A 16,986-nucleotide genomic window follows, 5' to 3' on the forward strand; every position below is an offset into this window, starting at 1 on the left:
GTGACTGTCAATAAGTCTCAAGGCCAAACGATGTCTGTTAGTGGCTTAGATTTGAGCACACCGTGTTTTCCACACGGACAGTTATACGTGGCATGCTCTCGAGTGAGCAAACCATCCAGTTTGTTTGTGTTAGCTAAAGATGGGATGACAAAAAATATTGTACACTCTATTGCATTAGGTATTGATATTGTTTTTAAGTAATATTGTCATAATATAAATATATATATTTTCGGAGAATAAATTATGATAAATTAAAAAAATAAATGTTTGGTGTTTCGTATTTTTATATTCTTTCATCGTTTACAGAGCTCCCTGCCTCTTCCACCCATGTACCAAATCATCACATACTTACAATAAGTTAGTTTTTTTTTTCTACCAAAATATTCCCTAGAGATAATTTATATGGCAAAACAACGTTTGTCGAGTCAGCTATAACATACAAAGATCGTCAGAGGCGGAACGAAGTTCGCCGGGTATAGCTAGTAAGATTAATAAGAATAGAATACCAATCAGTATTTAAATATGCTATATTTCCTAATTTCTGAACAAATCTTGAAAAATAAAAAGGTCAAAGAATTTGTGAAATGATTTGTATAAAAGTAAGAAATAAATTAGTTAAGAGAAACATTTGACTCGCCTTTAAATAAAGCTCGAAATCATGTACAGCAAATGAGTCGCCAATATTTAACTTATAATTTTAGAATTTTGAAAAGTATTAGAGCATATTTGTCTGGTTGATTAGGAAGACCGTGCAGTCAGCTGTTGTGTGGCCCTGACAAATTTCTGTCATCTACTTGGAGATTTAGAAAAATATCAACAAATTTTAAGTTTCAAAAATGTTTTAGTAGAGAATTCTTAAGTATTAGGAAAGAGACTGCGTGTGGGGCAAGAAGTAACGTCTATCTTGCAAGTGCTGTAATCATCATTGTTCTTGCTTAGTCACTTTTCCCGATAAAAAAATGTACGTGTTTTCGAGTGTAATTCAAAGATGTGACAGTATTTCTGTAATCTGTAATTCCGACTTTTAACAAATCACTTCACAAACTATGACACAAATTTTAAAAACATTTGTAGCTTACATCAAAATTTTTTGACAGTGATCATTTATTAATTTATTAATTAGTTGTTATGTTTATTTCTTCACAGAGCTAAATGTGTAGATGGTGTTAGACATAGGCAGCTGTTTCGTTTAGGCACTCACATTAAGGTTCCTTGCCGGCCGGGGTCGCCGAGCGGTTCTAGGCGCTACAGTCTGGAACCGCGCGACTGCTACGGTCGCAGGTTCGAATCCGACCTCGGGCATGGATGTGTGTGATGTCCTTAGGTTAGTTAGGTTTAAGTAGTTCTACGTTCTAGGGGACTGATGACCTCAGAAGTTAAGTCCCATAGTGCTCAGAGCCATTTGAACCATTTTTAAAGTTCCTTACGAGAAAAAACTTAAGTCTGTGTTCTGCCTTACGGCAGGTCTTGTCATGGGTAAGTCTCGCCAGGGAGGTCCACCACATGAGCGTCTAGGGAAGTGATTCCAGTGGTTGTTTCCCTTTGTCTTCCACTGATGATGATGATGAAATGGTAATGAGGACAACACAACACCCAGTGCCTGAACGAAGAAAATCTCCGGCCCAGCCGGGAATCGAATCCGGCACCCCAGGCGTGACAGACCGCCGCGCTGACCGCTTATCTATCGGGGCGGACTTACGAAGAAGGAAAAGGAAGATAGGATTTAGTGTCCCGTAGACAATGAGGCTACGATAAACGGACTGGACATGAGTAGGGGAAACAAATCAGGTATGATCGCATCAAGTTCATCTTATGCGATATCTACGGAAATCCTGAATGTAGGAGACTGCACGGGTATTTGAACCCAGCTCCTCCCACACTGTAGTAGTAATAGTGTGGTAATCAATGCGCACCGTTTCCAGTGCATATGACAAAGTTCATTAGCAGAGAAATTGAACTTTTGTCGGCAGGATCATTCTCCCCACGCAACATTCGCGATCAGAACAAGAAAGTTAATGGTACCCGTACTCCACCCCAAAACGCGCTGTACATTTGACTGCGCAGTATAGACGTAGATGTAAATGTCCAAGACACTCCAGATGATTTAGAACTTTAGCCTCATCCTTACGAAGCTCGACATGGTTTCCCTTGTGTAATAATTTCTCTGGGATGAATATATCTATGCGAACTTTGTGCTACGTTCGGGAGAACAACCACTGGCACTGCAGCAATCTACAATGCTAATATTGGAAAATCTATGCTTGCACCTTGTGATGGTGCCGATAGCACCATGGGAACGGGACAGGAGTAGCTACGAATGGACGTCACAGAAAACACAATGCGAGTTGTAAGCATGGGCAACACCATGTAGTGACAGACTGACCAGCATTAGATTAATCAAAAGAAAGCTTTTCATACTTTCCCAGCCAATCCGTATTATCAGAAGGTCTACAAGGCAGTCTAGGAAGAATAGTACATGTTTTGTGGGATGATAGTACAGAGTAATTCGAATAAAACATTCCGAATAACGTGTCCAGTTTTAATTGGTTACAGAGATACAGCTGTTGGAATGTATCCCAAATACTCACAGAAGGTGTTCAGCAAAGGCAAATTGTCACGTTCAAAGTCGATTTCCTTAGATACCACAACCGAATTCAGTGCTCCCGACGCGCGCAACTCTTCTTGAGCCGAACAGTTTGTTAAAGTGATTGCCAAAAGCTATTAAGACGTTTATGAAATCTATGACACGCAGCTGTCTATACGTCTTTAGTAACCACTGCCGGTTTCGGTTACGAGCCACCATGAAAGTATAAAAGTTCATAATTATTTGCATTTCTATGTGGCAAATACAGCCTCATCAGAACCGCTGAACATCTGAAGAACAAACAGTTATTTGTACTCAAGAGGGCGTCTTCGTGGTTTTTTATGGGGTAACACTATTCAAAATCGGAACGATGAATTCGTCTCTTGTGTTTACTTTTTCTTTGTAGAATTCGCATTACAAATATCCGTACAAGCAAACATCTAAAGGCCCGACGACTTAGGTGGCCATGAAACGTAACCATTCCTGTTGAGCCATCTTCCGAAGAATGTTCGGTTAGATGATGTGTTTCTTGACTACTAAAATGTGCAGGGGATTCTTCATGCTGAAAGAACGTACCCATGATTCAAGCCAAAGGATGATTGTTCAGCAATGCTGGAGGCTCAGTTTCAAGAACGACAGTTGAAAAATTCATTTTTTTAAGTTTAGCACAATTTCACAGCTTTAACTTCAAAACAAAAATGAAAATCGACAAATAAACAAATAGCAACTGAACTACCAACACGAGAAACGAAAACCTATCTCCGTAACTAGCTGTTTTTCGCAGCTATTTAGACACATGTTATGTGGTACGTTTTATTCGAGTCTCTGCTGTCACCTACTAAAATATTAACTGTTCTTTTTAAAACACGCTTTATATTTGTTACTAGGAAGTCTGAAGGTAGGCCGGAATTATCAGTTAAATGACAGAGGCAGTTGATGAATTTTTGTATGTAGGACGATGTGGGACGACGAGTAGGTGGCAGAAAAAGAAGTAAATAGACGATTAAAAGCAGCCTGTAGACTTTTGGCAGAGTAAGTAGCATTTTCAATGCAAAATTCTCAATATGACTGAAAAGGAAAGCATAACAGTGTATTACCAGTTTTGACTTATGGTAGTGAAACGTTGACTTTACATGTGAAAACTGCTGAGAAGTCAGGATTGGTCAGCGACCAGCGGAGAGATGCGCGTTGAGAACTACCTGAAGAGACGGGTAAAGTGACCGAGTGAGGTCGCGTAAGTCAGTGGCTGGAACGGGGGTACAAATCTCCGTCCAGCAGTCCAAATGAAGTTTTTCTGTGATTTCTTTAAAATAAGTCAAATGCAGGGATGGATTCCAGTGAAGAGGAAACGTCCGTTTCGTTCCTGAGTCCGAGCTTATGCTCGGTATGTAATTGTGTTGTCGATGGGACGTTAATATCTAATCACGAATGTAAAATTAGAGAGATTAGAGCGCGCACGGAGGCTTTCAGACAGTCGTTCTTCCCGCGAACCATACGCGACTGGAACAGGAAAGGGAGGTAATGACAGTGACACGTAAAGTGCCCTCCGCCACACACCGTTGGGTGGCTTGCGGAGTATCAATGTAGATGTAGATGTGGAATCTTCCTTTTATTCTTCTTGAGAGAGAGAGAGAGAAAGATAAATAAATGAGTCTGAATCTCTAGGTGAGACTACTAATAATGCAGATGAGTTGGAGATGGGAGGAGCTTGTGGCCAGGAGAATGTGTGGTGAAAAGATTAACAAAGTCCATTCCTATACTTCAGGAAATACGAGACGACGAGCTGCTGGAAGATGAACAGACGGCATTAGGAAATATGTGGAAGTAACGAAGTTACGTTAGACTGTGGTCCTTTATACGGCAGTGGAAATTTAATGATTGAAGAATATGGAGATGACATACGGGGAGGTTAGAAGTGCAGCTACTTATGGAGGTCTAGAGTGAGCTGTAATTATCGAATTATCGTATGAAAACGAAACTTGATAAATATGCTGACCGCATTAAAGCGGAGCCGATTTGCGCTGAAAAAAGTTAGTTCCAGCTTTGGCCACCAGGTGCAAATCTGGTGCTATACACTGTTTGTATGTAGGTGTGACATCGACGCTGTCATTTGACAAGCCATAACCTGAGTGAACAGTATGGCTATCGACAAGAGACACATTGCGCTGTTAGTGAAACTGTTTTACGTGAACGGCAGCAATTACAGTGCTTCATTGGGAGAGTATCGCCTACTGAAAGGTATGAGGAGAGGCCCGATGTCATTAAATTGCTTAAAGAAGGTGATAATGAAATTTGAAAATGCAGATGAGCTTAGTGTGTCACGTGGAAGAGGAAGGCGTCCTATACCGGTGGAAGTTGTTGCTGTAACTGGCCATGCAACACGTGCACCGGATAGTGCTAGTACTGGTGGTGGTGGTTAGTGTTTAACGTCCCGTTGACAACGAGGTCATTAGAGACGGAGCGCAAGCTCGGGTTAGGGAAGGCTTGGGAAGGAAATCGTCCGTGCCCTTTCAAAGGAACCATCCCGGCATTTGCCTGAAACGGTTTAGGGAAATCACGGAAAACCTAAATCAGGATGGCCGGAGACGGGATTGAACCGTCGTCCTCCCGAATGCGAGTCCAGTGTGCTAGCCACTGTGCCACCTCGCTCGGTGTGCTAGTACTCTTGCATTGTCACGATAACTGTTCGTCTCACAGTCGACAGTACGGAATGGTATCCGTACAAGATCCAGACTGTGCAGCAACAGGAACTTTATCATTCGCAGCAGAGTTCTGAATTTGCTCTTACAAGGGGAGGCCGCCAAATGTGAAATTCAGATTCAATTCATACTGCGCATAACAAAAGCTCATGGCCAGAGGTGTAATGTGGCAAAGCACCAAGATGCACTTCTCAGCAGTTGTCGAGAAAATCGACAGTTACAAGAAACCGTTGCGGTGAAATACTCTCAACGATTAACAATTATCGACAGCGTCGTGGCGCAGCGGTAAGCGCTCGGGTTCGTAATCCGAAGGTCGCCGGATCGAATCTCGCGCCATGCAATTTTTTTTTTTTTTAGTATTTGTTTTTTGTTATTCAAATGTGTCTATACACACACACACACACACACACACACACAAACACACACACAAATATATATATATATATATATATATATATATATATATATATATATATATATATATATATATAATTCCCGGCAATCAGTTGCAACAATTATGCATATAATAAGTTGTTGAAGGTCGTTTGTCGTGGAAAAACTGGCGACTTCGAACATCATTATGTTTTCCGCAAACAAAGTTGTATTTCACAAATGTTATTAATTGTCTTCATAATGTTAACCACGTATAGTTAACGGAAGAGGTAGAAACGATATTCCGAAACGAATACGTGTAGCGTAAGTCACACGTTCGAATTAGAATAGAAACCCTACGAACACAAATTTGCTGTGGCAGGTATGAAATATAAGCTCCGTTACTCGCTCGTTACACTTGAAGGACAGATGAATGGGCCGAAACGAGCCGCCGCATAAAAGCGTAGTTGCCTGCTAACTTCGAAAGAAGGGAGATGCGGTCCCTAGCGCAACTTATAACATCGTCGAAAATCAGTGCGGACGTGAGAGCTTTGGTACACCCTGTTAAACAAACGGAAAAACGGAGGCGGTACAATTGGAGAGCGATCCGCCTTCACCAAAATGCATAAGCAATTCATTAATAGTATATATATATATATATATATATATATATATATATATATATATATATATGAATTACAAAAAACTAATAATAAAAAAAATGTTGCATGGCGCGAGATTCGATCCGGCGACCGACCTTCCGATTACAAACCCGAGCGCTTACCGCTGCGCCACGACGCTGTATAAAACTATTAACCGTAGAGAGCATTTCACCGCAACGGTTTCTTTTAACTGTCGATTTTCTCGACAACGGCTGAGAAGTGCATCTTGGTGCTTTGCCACATTACACCTCTGGCCATGAGCTTTTGTTATGCGCAGTATGAATCGAATCTGAATTTCACAATTGGCGGCCGCCCCTTGTTAGATTTCTGGTACGGACCAAAGTCGATGGCACGTGCAGCGATGAGGCACATTTTACGCTACGGAGTGCAGTGAATATATGGGCCCGCATCTTGTGGTCGTGCGGTAGCGTTCTCGCTTCCCACGCCCGGGTTCCCGGGTTCGATTCCCGGCGGGGTCAGGGATTTTCTCTGCCTCGTGATGGCTGTGTGTTGTGTGATGTCCTTAGGTTAGTTAGGTTTAAGTAGTTCTAAGTTCTAAGGGGACTGATGACCATAGCTGTTAAGTCCCATAGTGCTCAGAGCCATTTGAACTGTGAATATATGGAACTGCCGAATTTGGGGTACTATTAAACCCCGTGCTGTGCACGAAGAGTTATTACACTCGCCGTATGTGGCTCTAGGGGACTGATGACCATAGCTGTTAAGTCCCATAGTGCTCAGAGCCATTTGAACCGTGAATATATGGAACTGCCGAATTTGGGGTACTATTAAACCCCGTGCTGTGCACGAAGAGTTATTACACTCGCCGTATGTGGCTATGGTGTGGATTCGCAAGAACTTTTATTATCTGTCCATTATTCTTTGAAGAGAATACACCTAGAGGCTCTTCAGGTGTATCGTGACGTCTGCACGTTATAAAGACCTCCTTGTACAGCATTTGATTCCTCATTTTGAAGAGTGCAACTGTATGGAAATCACGGTTTTCATGCAAGATGGGGCAGCACCTCATGTCGCTCGCCCAGTGAGAGATCTGCTCAGTGCAACCTTCCAAGAATGTGTTATTTCCGGTTTTTTTTTCAGATGCATAGACTGCAAGATCGTCTGATCTGAATCCATCTGAATTTTGGCTCCGGTGATACCTAAAAGAACGCGTTTACCAAAGATATGTTCGGTCTCTACCTGATCTGAAGGGCAGTATACAGGAACACGTCGCTCAGATTCAAGCGGAACTGCTGCGAGCAACTGTTGACACATAGCTTTGCGGAAGCAGCAACTCGTTGACGTCTGCAGTGTTCATACTGAACAAATTATGTAAGCAGCGGTTAATAATAAATCGGTATTATGCCTCTCTCATTTGTTTGACCTTCTCTGTCCATGTCACTTTCTAATCCTTTACATATGGAAACAGTTCTGTACGTCTTTCTTGGATTAACAGAGCCAGGTTTGCACCTGGGGGCCAAAATTGGAACTTTTTTTTTTGCAACGTAAATCGGTTCCGTGTTAACGCATTAGAATATCTACCTAGTTTCGCTGCCCTACAATAATTATATTTCACACAAGATCTCTGTGAGTAGCTGCATTTTAATTATAAGCACCCGGTGTCTCTTAGGTTTCTGTATATCTTTAGACAAGTAAAATAATTAATAATTATTTTATAGCTTGGAAAATTGCATGCTTTCATAGTTATCTAAGTGAACGATTTCATACATAAGATGTTGCCCGTCTGCGACAGTGGCCATAAATATAAGGAGAAGTGTAGGAAGCGACTGTTGTTTCGCTGTGGGGAAGACACTGGACACCCATCGGCGAGAAATGCGATTCAAAACCTCCTCCGGCTGTCTGACTTCGTTTTCTGCAGTTTTTATAAATAACTTAAGGCATAAGTTGGGGTGGCTCCTTAGAACGTCACGGCCTTATTACGTCCGCAGCCCGAACATATCCTTCGGCACCAGTGAGCTCGTCGTCGCAATAATTTTAATTTGCTTCTTTACAAATATGTATGTTAATAGAGGGTATACATCTGTTCGATTTTTTTATATTTATATACCAGGAAAATGATAAATAATCAGTTAATTATCTCCAAAATTGCATACTTCTTGTATAAAAACCTAGATTTGTAACCGAATGAAAAGTGTTAAGATGGGTTAAAGAATAATGATATCAGGCTAACAATCCCAGGGAAAATGCTATCGTGCGCTTACACAATTGTTTATATCTTGTGTATTTCTGCTCTAAAATTTAGAATTTGTCGGTAATTTATTGCGATAACACCTTGAGGCAGCGTCCTTCCAGCGCCTTGATCCCCTTTTTCTGTTCTAACTACATAAAATCATTTCTGAATTAGTGGTGTAAGGCGACGTAACGAGTGCCTCCACCAGCCCGTATATTAGTGGTCATTGTAGCTTCTCATCTAAACTCAAGTGCCGACATATATGTGTTCTAATAGTGAAGTGTAAGGATTGTGTGTAATAACACAGTTTACATTGCCTGCTCTACCGTCAAACGATCCAGTTTCGCTTTACCCAACGGTGAACCTTTCTACTGTTACGAACATCTTACACTTACACAGTACTGAGAAGAATCACCATCATCAGTTATCTGCTATATTAGCAGGTCCTTTGCCTCTCCATTTTCTGTTATCCATTTCTTCCTTCTTAAGGCTGCTGTATGTTGTACCGTCCATCATGTCATCCAGTATCTGGAATCTCTTCCTTCCTCGCATCCTTTTCCCTTCTACATAACCTGCTAAAACTGTTTTTATCAGTCCGTCATTCTTTCTTAATATATGCCCAATCCAATTTCTTTTTCTTCTCTTTATTACATCTAGTAACTGCCTTTTCTCTCCCACTCTTCTCAGTACCTCTTCATTTTTTACTCTGTCCATCCAACTTATTCTTTCCATCTTCCGCCATGTCCAGATCTCAAAAGCCTCCAGCCTTTCTCTGTCTTTTTTCCTCATAGTCCATGTTTCAGCGCCATATAGAAGAACACTCCATACAAGACATTTTATGAGTCTCTTTCTGAGTTCTCTGTCCATACCGCTGCAGAAGATTCTCCTTTTCTTATAAAACGCCTCTTTTGCCATTGCTATCCTTCTTTTAATTTCTGTGGTGCACTTCCAGTCGGTGTCTATCCTGCTTCCAAGATACTTAAAATTTTGCACCTGTTCCAGTGTTTCTCCATTCAGCACAATTTTTATTTCCTTATTTCCTCCTATTGCCAATACTTTTGTTTTATTTGTGTTAATTTTCATTCCATATTTTTTTCCGTTAGTTGCAATGGTGTCCACCAAATCCTGTAATTCTTTTTCCCCTGTGGCTAGAAGGACCATGTCATCAGCAAATCTCAAGCACCCTACTCTTCTTCCTCCAATTTCTACTCCTTTGTCATCTAATGAGCATTGGTCAATCATATTTTCCAAGTACAGGTTGAAAAGAGTAGGTGATAAACAGCATCCTTGTCTTACTCCTTTCCCTAGTCTGATCCAGTTTGTACTTTCTCCTCTCACTTTAACTGAAACTTTTTGATTAAGGTACAATGAGTTTATAAGTCTTCTGGTTTTCCAGTCCACTCTCTTTTCTCTCATAATAGTCGCCAGCTTGTCCCAAACCACATTGTCAAATGCCTTTTCTAAATCGATGAAGCACATATATAGGTCTCTTCCTTTTTCAATAAACCTTTCTCCCAAGATTCGTAGGAGCCCTATTGCATCTCTGATGCCCGTATTCCGCCTAAAGCCAAACTGCTGCTCGCCGAGATTCTCCTCTATTACTTTTTCAAGTCTTTTATTAATTATTCTTAACATCACTTTGGCTGCATGTGAAATGAGGCTGATTGTCCTGTGCTCGCTGCATTTCTTGGTTCCTTGTTTTTTCGGTAATGGAATCATTACTGTTGTCAAAAAGTCCTCAGGCCATTCACCACTGTCATATATTTTATTACATAACCTCAATATTTCTCTTATTCCATTGTGGTTCAAGCATTTTTGTATTTCTCCCGGTATTCTATCTGTACCTACTGCTTTGCCATTTTTCATTGCAGCAATGGCAGACTTTACTTCTTCCATTATGATGATCGGTCCTTTCTCTTCATCACTTACACTGTTGTGTGATTCAAGTTCCAGAGTTTCTGGTTTGCTATTTGTGTCATATAGCTCTTTTATATGTTCTTCCCATCTCTGGAGGACATCGTCACGATCTTTATACACTACCTCTTCGTCTTTACTCAAAATTTCCATAGTAGCACTTCCTGCTCTGTTTTGTTTCCATGTCATAGTCTTTACTCTGTTGTATAGTAAGTCGTATCTTCCTTTCCTGTCCAGTTCTTCAATTTCATCACATTCCTGTTTTAGCCATTTTTTCCTAGCCTGCTCTGTTTCTCTTCGCAGTTCGTTATTTAACCTTCGGTATATCTTTCTTGCATCTTCAGTGTTCTTGTTTTTCAATTTTCTTCTCTCCTCCATCTTGGAAATCATTTCTTGTGTGACCCATGGTTTTTTGACCTTTTCCCTTTTACATATCCTATATTTTGCTGTCCTGCTTTAATGATTCCTTCTTTCAGCATATTCCAGTACTCGTTGGCATTATCAGGTGCTTCTTTGTCTCGTAATGTGTTTAGAAAGTCCCGAGACAGCATTTCTGTAATTTGTTCTTTGTTGGACCTTGTCTTCTCTAGATCCCATTTCTTCACCATTGTCGCCTTTTTCAGTTTTTTCATTCTTATTTCTATTTCTGCCATAATTAAGTTGTGGTCACTATTAATATCTGCACCTGGTAATGTGTGCACCTTCTTGATTCCATTCCTGTATCTTTCTTCTACCAGTATAAAATCGATTTGGTTTCTATATTTATCCCCTGGTGATTTCCAAGTGTAGAGCCTCCTCTTATGGTTCTTGAACCATGTGTTTGCCACTATCAGCTGCCTTTCCCTGCAGAAGTCAATTAACCATTCACCTCTGTCATTTCTCTTTCCAAGACCATGACTGCCTACTATGTTTCCCTCTTTCCCTTCTCCCACAATGGCGTTCCAGTCTCCCATTACTATTTTGCAGCATTTTTCATTTTCGTCCATTATTCTCTCTATTACATTGTACGTTTCCTTTACAATTTGGTCATCATGTTCTGAAGTTGGCATATACACCTGGACAATCAGTAAATCTTTTTGTGCTCCTTTCAGCCTTACACCAATAACCCGGTCATTTGCATAGTCTACATATTCCACACATTTAACCAATTCCTTTGTCATAATCATCCTACTCCATTAATTCCTTTTACTTCTCCTCCTGAGTAGTAGAATACATATTCATCTGACTGCAACTCTCCATGTCCATTCCATCTTATCTCAGCAACTCCTACGAGGTCCATATGATTCTTTTCCATCTCTCTTTTAAGGTTTTCTAGTTTTCCTGCTTGTAGCAGAGTTTTGACATTCCAGGTACCAATTCTCGTTTTGATTTTTTGCCTCCTTTCAAGTTGTCCCCCCCGGAGATCCGAATGGGGGACTATTTTACCTCCGGACACTGATTTAGCATGAGAGGAAGCCATTTTTTGTGCATAAAATGGAGACTGCATTATGCAGGGAAGATAATCTGCGGTGGTATTCCGTTGCCTTCAGCAGTTCTGGAGGCCGCCCCTAACATGGGATACAGACGCCTTTTGCAGCCGCCCGCTCCGGGTCAGACGCTGCATGAGAAGTAAAGGTTGGAAAATGAAAGACCCCTAGCCCTCGAAACCTAATAGCGTCAGGGTCGGAAAAGAACAAGAGCTGGCCGAGGGTGAAATACTATTTCAGAATTTTATCTCAATGTACAATCTTACATTTTACTATGAAAATAGTAAAAATTAATGTTTTGTCTATGAAGATGTTAAGAAAACTTTTGTTGAATGAAATACACGAACAAGGCGATGTAACTAAAAATCAGCACGTTATTGTCTATACATAAATCACATATACTACAAAATGGATTTTTATACAGTGTTTGCTGGAGAATTCACTACAGTTTCAGATGCCATGTTACAAAGTACCCTCGAAATATATCCAAGGAACAGGGATCATTCGTATTTGGAATTAATACTGACTAGGTGCAATTTCTGCTTATGCGTCCGTAAAACCTGGAACTGGCTAAAGACGCTCAGAATGGAACTCAGTCTAACACTGAAACAATTTAATGTATTGGAACCCACGAGATATTGTACTGACATTATTTGTGAGAAAGACACATCCAGTGTGCAACTTAGCAGAGGCGAAACATTTCTCACTAAAGGCATCTCACTACGACCAGAAATCCATAACCATAGGACCCTCGTTAGAAACTGAAGAGAAATGGGGACAACATAGTTGGCCAGTCGTGTACATCGCTCTTTTTTGGTTGGAGTTTCATTACGAAGATAACTCAGTGCAGCTAACATTCCGAGAAATAGTGACACCGGAAAAGCTTTGCGCGATAATTTGTAGATTATGAGGTTTACATTGTCAGTAGTTAAACGGAACACGAGAGAGAGAGAGAGAGAGAGAGAGAGAGTCTCCGATGGAGTATCGCGGATGCCAATTGAGTTTTGTGAACCCCATTTGTTGTTAAAGTTTAAAAGTTTAATGAGGGAGCGTATCTGGACTGCGGGAAGTCATCCCTCATACGCCAATAAACTATTGGCAGCAAGAGCACCAGGACACATACCTAACACAGTCCCTTTCCACTTAAAACGTGTTACAATATAAACAACACCGAATGTAATAACGAGAATCTTTTCTGAAGCGATAGGCAACGATCACATCAGCATAACCACATTACAGAACGTCGGGGAGACAATTAATTTTCCTCTCGTGAAACGGATTTATACCATTGGATAGAAAAGTAGCATGATATGATCCCGCCTGAGGAGGAAAGCAACAATCACATTAGGATTACCAGCCCGTCACCCTTGTACTAACTGTCTCCTAGCACTTGTTCACAATCGACAGACTAAAAACTTACACAAATTCGACGTACTTCACAAATATCAATCCGATTTTCATAAACACCATAACAGAAAACAGCACTAATTCAGGTAACTGATGACCTGAAATATGCCGTAGACAACCGGGAGACCACAATATTGATACTATTAGATATCAGCAAAGCATTTGACGCCGTTGTGTGTGCCATACTACTTTAAAAAAATGCTTCAGCAATAATGTTCGGATGAAGTACTGACGTAGCTTGAAAACTGATTGAGTAATTGACTGTAGCGTACTGTCTATGGGAATAACATATCCGTCTGGAACTAGTTCTTTCAGGAATGCGACGGAGGTCAGTCCAGGGTTCGGTATTGTCCCCCTTGTACGTCAATGACGTCTTGTCGGTTCTGTCCTTCTGTATTGAAGCTATCAATACTGCCATCGTTCAGGTGAATAAATAACAGTCTTCATTGCTGAAATCGCAAAAACAAACGTGTCACGTAAGCTAAAGGAGAAGAAGTCCCAAGCAGTTTCAATGACTCATCGGATATTAATCAGTCCTCAATGCTGCGAACAATTAACTCTATGCTTCTAAATGGTATCCCGACACTGTTAGAGAAAACGGTGAATTACCTTGTTGTAGCTTTGGTTGAACATCTCAACGGCACGGAAAATACAGTCTCCAAGTGCAAAAAGATTTTCACTACTTTCTGTGACCTCCAGAAGCTTTGAGAACACCCTTCCACAGGACGTGAATGTTAAACTTGTGCAATCACTCGTTTACTCATTCATTCTTTCGAAACGCTAGTACTGCGGTGTGACAGTAGGAAAACCTATAGATTCTAGACGGTTAGAACTAACCACGAGTACTTGTGTGATTTAGATCTGCAACGTCCATCCAGTTGACCATGTCAGTGCCTCATACGCCCTGTTAGGATTGTTGCGACCAGACAAGTTAGAGACAACAATACGTTGTTTGTGCTCGTACTTCAACGATTCCTCGGTGTGTATGCACTCCAGCACCACGCATCACAAATCACACATCAAGTACCTACCACTTACGCATAACGAACCCATTCAAAAACTCCTTCTCCATTGCTGCTGTACGCCTCGGTGACAAGCTTACCTGCAATTTGCACACAATTGATACACAAATACGTTTTAAAAGAAACTGGAGCGCTTGCCTTTTTCAATCTCATAACGTTTCCCTAAAAATTACCATACATGACCTGCTCTCTCCGTCGTAATTCGAAGTAAATATTCATAATTTCTACCAGCTACGTTGCCATATCTCTTCGTTTCTCGTTTTGTCATGCAACTTCTTTTTATCCTCTCTCCTTTATTTGTGATTCTGTCACATGCCTAATCCTCTCCTCTCTCATCTATTCTCACGAGTCTATTGCTACTAACGACCACAATTTAAATCCTCATGAAACTTCCTGGCTTATTAAAACTGTGTGTACGACCGAGACTCGAACTCGGGACCTTTGCCTTTCGCGGGCAAGTGCTCTACCATCTGAGCTACCGAAGCACGACTCACGCCCGCTACTCACACTTTACTTCTGCCAGTACCTCGTCTCCTGCTTTCCAAACTTTACCGAAGCTCTCCTGCGAACCTTGCAGAACTACCACTCCTGAAAGAAAGGATATTGCGGAGACATGGCTTAGCCACAGCCTGGGGGATGTTTCCAGAATGAGATTTTCACTCTGCAGCGGAGTGTGCGCTGATATGAAACTTCCTGGCAGATTAAAACTGTGTGCCCGACCGAGACTCAAATTCGGGAACTTTGCCTTTCGCGGGCAAGTGCTCTACCATCTGAGCTATCGAAGCACGACTCACGCCCGCTACTCACAGCTTTACTTCTGCCTTCCAAACTTTATAGAAGCTCTCCTGCGAACCTTGCAGAACTAGCACTGCTGAAAGAAGGGATATTGCGGAGACATGGCTTAGCCACAGCCTGGGGGATGCTTCCAGAATGAGATTTTCACTCTGCACTTGGCTAAGCCATGTCTCCGCAATATCCTTTCTTTCAGGAGTGCTAGTTCTGCAAGGTTCGCAGGAGAGCTTCTGTAAAGTTTGGAAGGTAGGAGACGAGGTACTGGCAGAAGTAAAGCTTCGGTAGCTCAGATGGTAGAGCACTTGCCCGCGAAAGGCAAAGGTCCCGAGTTCGAGTCTCGGTCGGGCACACAGTTTTAATCTGCCAGGAAGTTTCATATCAGCGCACACTCCGCTGCAGAGTGAAAATCTCATTCTTAAATCCTCATGTCTGTAATTTATCTTTATTGTCCTACTATTTTGCATTAACGAATATAGATATATAGTTTACTGAGTGTTACAATGTCTGTGTTTATACAGTGTCTGCATCTTCACAATACAACAAATTCTCTCACTGACGACTGTAGTTGTAATATATTCTGTTCTTTCAGCAATAGCTATTATTATTTTCACTATTTCTATAACAGTTTACAACTGCTGGATTCATTGCTGCAGCTCTTGTAACAAAATGTCATAGAGAATCTAATGTAAAATATAAAGAATGCGTGGTTAGATATAAGAGAATGTCTAAAAGCCCTAATCATGAGAGGATCATCTTTCTAAATAAATAAAAAATTAAAAAGCCCTGAAGTATCGCTTCAGTCCAGGACTTCAGTTCTTGTGTATACAGTGTTATAGCGTAGATTTCAGATAACTGCGGCTGGATTTTTGAGACAGCATTATCGTGGAATGACCAGCTTTTTGCTACAGGGATGTTCGGAGGTACCAGGGATATAACAGGAACGACCATTCGAAGCAAAAAGTCTAGTAAACATGCGTTCTATGATGCATATCTTAAGAGCGATGTGCACTTCTTCATCTTCGATACTGTGAAACAAATCTCTTCTACGGCGAGCTCTTTGCTTTCGATATTTCTAGGGGTGGTAGTACGGCCAAAAACAAGAAAAAATGCCCGGTAAACATACTCTGTAAAGCGCATACCTGAAGCACTTGTTCATCTTCACGACTATGTAACACATCTCTTTTACTGAACAAGTGCTCATAGCTCTTAAGTTATGCATTTTTTAGCATTGACCGATCCTCCTCGAACACCCTGTATAACAGACAAGATGAAAATTATTGTAGCTGTTAGAAAGAAGGTTGTATACATGGAAGAAACTTGAGATACTAAAAGGTATCAGATAGATTATATAATGGTAAGACAGAGATTTAGGAACCAGGTTTTAAATTGTAAGACATTTCCAGGGGCAGATGTGGACTCTGACCACAATCTATTCGTTATGAACTGTAGATTAAAACTGAAGAAACTGCAAAAAGGTGGGAATTTAAAGAGATGGGACCTGGATAAACCAGAACCAGAGGTTGTACAGAGTTTTAGGGAGAGCATAAGGGAACAATTGACAGGAATGGGGAAAGAAATACAGTAGAAGCAGAACGGGTAGCTTTGAGGGGTGCAATAGTGAAGGCAGCAGAGGATCAAATAGGTAAAAAGACGAGGGCTAGTAGAAACCCTTCGGTAACAGAAGAAATATTGAATTTAATTGATGAAAGGAGAAAATATAAAAACGCAGTAACTGAAGCAGGCAAAAAGGAATATAAACGTCTCAAAAATGATATCGACAGGAAGTGCAAAATGGCTAAGCAGGGATGGCTAGAGGACAAATGTAAGGATGTAGAGGCTTATCTCACGAGGGGTAAGATAGATACTGCCTACAGGAA

This window comes from Schistocerca serialis, chromosome 3 (assembly GCF_023864345.2).
Source record: "Schistocerca serialis cubense isolate TAMUIC-IGC-003099 chromosome 3, iqSchSeri2.2, whole genome shotgun sequence".
Lineage (NCBI taxonomy): Eukaryota > Metazoa > Arthropoda > Insecta > Orthoptera > Acrididae > Schistocerca > Schistocerca serialis.